This window comes from Schistocerca gregaria, chromosome 2 (assembly GCF_023897955.1).
Source record: "Schistocerca gregaria isolate iqSchGreg1 chromosome 2, iqSchGreg1.2, whole genome shotgun sequence".
Lineage (NCBI taxonomy): Eukaryota > Metazoa > Arthropoda > Insecta > Orthoptera > Acrididae > Schistocerca > Schistocerca gregaria.
The window spans coordinates 371,237,241-371,243,232 of record NC_064921.1 but is presented as its reverse complement, the minus strand read 5'-3'; positions in this window follow the sequence as shown (position 1 = coordinate 371,243,232).

Genomic DNA, 5,992 nt, shown 5'->3' with positions numbered 1-5,992 from the left:
AAAAAAAAAATCCAGATATGATATAAAGTCGTAAATCCAAAACAATAAAACTAGCCAGCAATTGCGATACTTAAAAACAACAATATTTCAACAGATTTTTTGGCATCAGTTAAGTTTAACATGTAGCGGAGAACTGATGCTTATCTCTCTAGCGCTGCTGACGACGGCGTCAAAAATGGTTCAAATGGCTCTGAGCACTATGGGACTTAACATCTACGGTCATCAGTCCCCTAGAACTCAGAACTACTTAAATCTAACTAACCTAAGGACGTCACACAACACCCAGTCATCACGAGGGAGAGAAAATCCCTAACCCCGCCGGGAATCGCACCCGGGAACCCGGGCGTGAGAGGCGAGAACGCTACCGCACGACCACGAGCTGCATCAAGGCATGGAGCCATAATATATGCTGTTATGTGCAACATTACATACTTCCTCAGGCAACACTTTGCTGACGTTGATTATTCATACAACACACACAATCGATTTCAGATAACTCATTCCATTATCAGAGGCATCTGGGAAAGTACGAATGCATGGGTAGCTGACAACCATTGTTGTCGTGTCACAATGTTTTGCTAGAAGGATACAATCATGAAAAATTATATGAGAAATTTGGCTGATATTCTTTTCGGTCAGTTGCGATTTCCTTTCCATTATAAAACAAAAGTTGCTGCATAACTTAAAGTGGCAAAGTGTTATAATAATAATGGTTGTCGGCGACCCATGGATGGACGTATTTCGTTTAATCGATATACGCTCTTACTAATGAGCAAAAAATTATGACCACTTCCCACCGCGTTGGTGGCATTGCGGGGTAGCGACAAGGTATGAAAAAATGAAGCCGAGTCAAATGAGGGTTCATCCAGTGACACTATTACCGCAAACAAGGAAACCAACTGAGACAACGGACTTTGTAACGTATATACAGCAAATATGTAACGTAGCTGCAGCCAATATTGCGTATGTTCGTCTGTGAAACTGGGTTCGATAAGCAGCCTAAGCTATCACTAAACGGAATCTAACCTACATAACACTGTGTGCGTGTTATCTCAGTGTCAGTTTGACTGTCATTTAAGCCCTCAACAGATCGTTACATGAAAAACTGAAAACTAACGTTTGGATAAGCTGTCTGACTGCGTTTTTTAACAAGAATTTATAAGTGATTCAGAATCTGACTTGTGAAACGGATTTTACTGTATTAGAGTACATGATATGTTCGTGTGTGTCAGTGTCTGTTTTGGCCGTAAGTTTTGCACTCACCTCTTTAGATGACAGCCTTTTTCCAAGTGGTCTACAGCAATGCGCAGAAGCATGCATCAGCAGCGGCGAAAGCTTATTGTTCTAAGAATGAATTTAATAAAAAGGAGTTTGCTTGGGTCCTTTAACTACTAAATAACTTTTGTGAAGGGATTTCATTAACTAAGTCCATTTAAAACTTCATAATCGCCATGAACAAGTATTAATAATGCCAATGACAAATGACACATGTGTCAAAAAATGCCAATGACAAATGACACATGTGTCAATAATGTCTAAGTGCCAGATTAACAAATTATTTCAATGTTAAAGTTACATTAACATTTAGTAACAACAGCAAATTATTTAGATGTGGAGAATAATTATTATATGTGGAGGTTAAGGAGGCTTCTTTAACTGACAAGCAAAACATGGGATTATTACAAACTCGGACTAAAAATCAAAAGCCTAACACTGCAATTGCTTTTGAGCTATGCTTGCGAATTCTACCTTGAACTCCATCTTCAAGCATGGTTAAGCCATCTAAATCTCTCCTGGCTATATAAATCATAACGATGCTTAGAATCGCATTCCCATGTTTCGCCCTCAGATTGTCACTATCGATATCTGAGTGCTTACACAATACAAAGAATATCGTTAAGTTGGATATTTTGTTTTATGTAATGGTGAGTTCCGACACACTCCTTAAGACTTTGTCTAATGATTTGGGATCTGCTTCTCGGGCGATTGCTTGAAACCCCATCCTGGGACTGGGCGGCACGATGAGCCCTGCTACTGGTGCAGTGCGTACGAATATGGTAGTCGAGTGCGTCTCGGCAGTGGCGCATACACGGATAGAGGTTGTGGCTTGTGAAGAAAATACAGCTGTCTGATTTTCGCAGGAAGCTGGTAGAATCGCTAATGTCTTTTAGACCACTGCCTGGATTAGTTCATGGTAGGGAGCAAGCGAGAAATAAATTTATAGTGAAGTATGTTAACAGGGTAAAACGGAGTTTGGGGGCTTTGTGTTTGGGATATACTGAAGGACAAGTGGTGCAACACGTTGTAAGTCCGCTGCGGTAGAAGTGTACACAATACACTATTTTTAGGAAAGTTTCCAATGATTTTCAAACTCTAGATTAACCGGTAAGGCACATTCAGGCTTCTTCTTAAGTGGATGATAAAGGAAGGAAAGTTAGTTCACGTCCGCTAATAAGAAATTCACCTAAGGCTTCTAGAGGGGGGAAAAGTACTGGTACGTCAGTTAAATGTTTTAATTGTGGAAAGATATTAAGATTCTCTCTCAGGTTTATTTAACAAAGACAACATATTGCATTGGATGGCGGCCTTACAAAGGCAAATATTACACGCAAATAAGGTTTGAAATAACTGACCCAGCACAGCCAACAGATCGTACGCAGGCATTGTGCACTGTATCAAATTATTTATCTGGGAGAACTACTAAGATTCAACCACTTCACTGAAACCTATTTTCAACATCAATTCTTTAAAACAATCTTTAGTAAAAAAATATACTGATACTCAGAGACTACACATTCCCAAGTTGTTAAAATGTTCCACAGAAAATCAATAAGCCCAAAGTGACTGCACACAATGCTGCTCACTTAAATAGATACGACTGACAGGTCGCAGAGGTACTTACCAACCTTTTCTCACTAAAAACAGTGACGCAAAGACCCCGATAGAAGCTCTGTTTGCTTATATAAGGTCTCTGTCATGTGACTGACAGGTTTAGACAGAAGAGTAATTGAATGCCTCACCACCATTTCACGAATATAGTTTTATACAAGTTTTAAATGTGCTAAATATGAACAATTTACACTCCTTACTTACAAATCAGCGTACAACTAACATTAAATTACATTTTTGTACTTTGTACAAAACGGAACGGCGATTGCTAGTCAAGTGAGCACCTTTATTCTTTCCGCCGGTCCCTCACTATGCTATTCAAATGCTTACTTCACACATTACTTATTAAATAGAATTAAATAATTAGAATCACTAGTATGAATGTTTCATACAGAAGCTAATCTTTTCGTGTAACTGTGGAGAATTCTTTGATTTGGCACTTCACAGGAAACTATATAGTAATTTGATTATAGTAAATACGTAGTTTGTTTAACGGTATGTTAAACACACTCATTTTATGTTTGTGTTCATGTTCTTTCATACAGCGTATCATATCGCATTCCGGAAAGAACAGTGACACAACTCAAAAACGGGGAAAAATTGAATTAAAAATTTTATGAGACTAAGGGTCCTTTAAATTTCAGGTAAGTAATTTTGGTAACAACTTCCATTATAGTCTATACAACAGCAATATGGACATGTCGTTCTGTACTCGTCGAATTTGACGTGCTATCAGGTAGTTATTTATTAATGCTTTTAGTTGTGTCTCATTTCTTGGTTCTCTAAAAACTTTTCTTGTTCTTGTTACGACGTATCATGTAATACTTCTGACACTTTCCCAACTCCAACAATATTTTATTTTTCTATTAACTTACTGTAATATAATACGACTTGCGAACCTCCATCAGGCAAAGTTAGTGGTTAAGTTAAAATAAACAAAGTGAAAAGCAAGTTGAAAATTTTGTATCAGAAAAATGCAAAACGCAAAATTTTAATTTATAAAAATTGTCACGACTTAATAAGGAGTAGCAATCAGGTACAATTTAAGGAACATAATTTACGAAAACCTAGATCACGTAATGGGCTTATATAATGTAGAAATACTTTTCGCCGAGGAAAGGGTTTCAACATGCACTTCCGTTATGGGAGATATTACCTTTTTTTCTTGTGCGCTGCTATAGAGAACGACTAAGTTCCCACTTCATTACATCCGACATGTGTTCAACTGGTGAGAGGGCTAGCGACTTTGTTTGGCCTGCCAGTGGTACACCACGAAGAGCACTTTCGTCGCGGCAGCTGTACGTGGACATGCACTGTCTTGCTGAAAAGGCGCACCACCTTGCTGTCGAAAAAAGGCGGCAGCACACCTGTGTAGTGTAGCAGACGTTGGTTACTTTGCCCACCAGAAACACCAGATGTGATCGCGAGCTTTAATTGATGACCCCCCACACCATGAAGCGTGGGATTTGACCTGTGTGTCACGGGCCAATGCACTCTGCAGTAGACAGCTCACCAGGTCCGTGCCACAGACGCGCACATCCATCACTCGCTTACAGGCAGAACCTGCTGTCATCACTGAAGACAACAGAGCGCTGTTCCATTCTCAACTCTTTCACGACACCAAACTAGCTATTGTAGAGGTTGCCATTGAGTCAATACTGGCCAGAGGCACCAGTAATCTTAATCCCGTAGGCCCACAATGCGACCCCTTTCACATGGCGTGGTTGTATCCTGGAATGAATATTTACATCTGTAATCGCAAAAACAGTGTCTGTTCCTTCTGGCACACGTACATACATCACATCGTAGTGTAAGATACAGACACTGTATAAACACAGACATTGCAACAATCAAAATGTTCAAATATGTGTGAATTCCTAAGGGAGCAAACTGCTGAGGTCATCAGTCCATAGACTTACACACTACTTAAAGCAAATTATGCTAAGAACAACACACACACCCATGCCGGAGGGAGGACTCTAACCTCTGGCGGGAGGGGCCGCGCAATCCGTGACATGGTGCCTCAAACCGCACGCCTAATCTGCACCGCTTTCAACAATCAATGATACTAAAAATTACGTTCAACTGACCTTATACATGTAAAGCTACACAACTCAAAATGTGCTGCTCTCCTACAATGACCCATGCACACCTGTCAATAGGGCGCTGAAGTGACACTGTTCTTGCTGTGGTGAATCATGAAGTAGCCTACAATAAAACTAACACAACTGTGAATTTTAAAATTTTCGCGGCGAAATGACTGCGCGAACAAATTTTTGGCTTGGAGTAGGTCGTCGTTTAATTCATTGCACGATATTTCGCCTGAGCACCTGCCTCTCGTCTTCACGTGAGCCATCTATTACACGAGCTACGAGAAGCTGGATTTCTTTCTGCGATACTACATAAAGACTTGGCAGATGTGTAGCCACTGTACATGGTTGCTGGCAGCTTCACAAGAATACCAGGCTCTGGACGCCCACCTGATAGTGCCGGGAGGGAAGGCTGCAGTGTTCAGGGTATGGCTACGGTGGTTTGTAGTGCGTCTGTAGCAGCAATCTGAGCAGCAGTTGGCACCGCAGTGACACAGTGAACTGTTACAATCGGCTACTTCAAGGACAGCTCCGCACCAGACGTTGTGTAGCGTGCATTCTACTGACCACGAACCATCCCCGTTTGCAACTTCAGTGGTGTCAAGCGAGAGATCACTGGATGGCGAAGTGAAGGTCTGTGCGTTTTCTGATAATAACCTGCTTCTGCCTCGGTGCCAGTGATGGCCGTGTATTAGAGGGACACTAGCTGCGGACCTGTCACCAACCTGTCTACGTGCTAGACACTCTGGACCTACACCTGGAGTCATGGTCTGGAGTACGATTTTGTACAAGAGCAGGAGAACTCTCGTGGGCATCCCACACACCCTGACTGAAACATTAAACGTGAATCGTTCAAACGCAGTGAAATGTTGTAATAAATGGCATCTTTCTCGCCTTAAAGGCATTCTTGAGTAATATCAACACGTCCAATCTCAAAGCTAACTAAAGCTCATGACAATTACAGCTACATCTACTTCTACATCAACATGATTACTCTGCAATTCACATTTAAG